The sequence below is a fragment of the Schistocerca americana genome, chromosome 11, assembly GCF_021461395.2.
Source record: "Schistocerca americana isolate TAMUIC-IGC-003095 chromosome 11, iqSchAmer2.1, whole genome shotgun sequence".
Lineage (NCBI taxonomy): Eukaryota > Metazoa > Arthropoda > Insecta > Orthoptera > Acrididae > Schistocerca > Schistocerca americana.
Genome location: NC_060129.1, coordinates 203,048,026 through 203,049,129, shown reverse-complemented (window position 1 = coordinate 203,049,129; position 1,104 = coordinate 203,048,026). Strand labels below are relative to the sequence as shown.

The 1,104-nt window shown below is 51.2% G+C and overlaps 1 pseudogene; it reads right to left on the bottom strand.

Moving 5' to 3' along the window:
• Positions 1-440: 440 nt before the first annotated feature.
• Positions 441-558, bottom strand: LOC124554300 (annotated as a pseudogene).
• Positions 559-1,104: the final 546 nt, after the last annotated feature.

Here is a 1,104-nt window from a genome sequence, read left to right as displayed (position 1 = left end):
AGAGCATTTGCTGCCATGTCGCTGGCCACAACTGTTCACGATTGCTTTGAAGAACATTCTGGACAGTTCGAGCGAATGATTTGGTGACCCAGATCGCCCGACATGAGCCGCATCGAACATCTGTGGCATGTAGTCGAGATGTCAGTTCGTGCACAAACGCCTCCACCAGCAACACTTTCGCAATTATGGATGGCTGTACTGTGGATGCCGTCACATTGCCCAAAGTCTTACAGGAATCGGTAGATTGTCTTCAGGCGACGAGTGGCCTACCGGGACCATCCGACCGCCGTGTCATCCTCAGTGGAGGATGCGGATAGAAGGGGCGTGAGGTCAGCACACCGCTCTCCCAGTCGTTATGATGGTATTCTTGACCGGAGCCGCTACTATTGGGTCGAGTAGCTCCTCAATTGGCATCGCAAGGCTGAGTGCACCCCGAAAAATTACAACAGCGCGTGGCGGCCCGGATGGTCACCCATCCAGGTACTGGCCACGCCCGACAGCGCTTAACTTCGGTGATCTCACGGGAACCGGTGTATCCACTGCAGCAGGGCCGCTGCCATCGGTACATCAGTATAGTGGGGAGGGACACTGCAAATATAGTGTGTAGGCACTAAGCTGGAACTGTCGGTCTCATGGGGAGCGTGCCAGAGGTCAGTCCCCGCAGACGCACTATCCTCTGTGACCTCGGTGGCTCATTCGGATAGAGCGTCTGCCATGTAAGCAGGAGATCCCGGGTTCGAGTCCCGTTCAGGGCACTCGATGTCTACTATCCCCGTTGATATTTGCCAAGGCCTGTAAGCAGCTAATCGTCTGGATTTCACTATAATTTAATTCTTGAGCATAAAGGTGTGTAGTATAGTGCTGCATCGATTTCGAGTAAGCTACCTGACGAATTCAAAACTTTTATCAGTAATCCACGCGCTTTCAAATCGAAGCTGAAGAGTTTTCTATCCGGGCATTCCTTCTGTTGACGAGTTCCTTGAAAAATTAAATTCATTCCTATGTCACACTAATGGCCGTTAAAATTGCTGCACCACGAAGATGACGTGCTACAGACGTGAAATTTAACCGACAGGGAGAAGATGCTGTGATATGCGAATGATT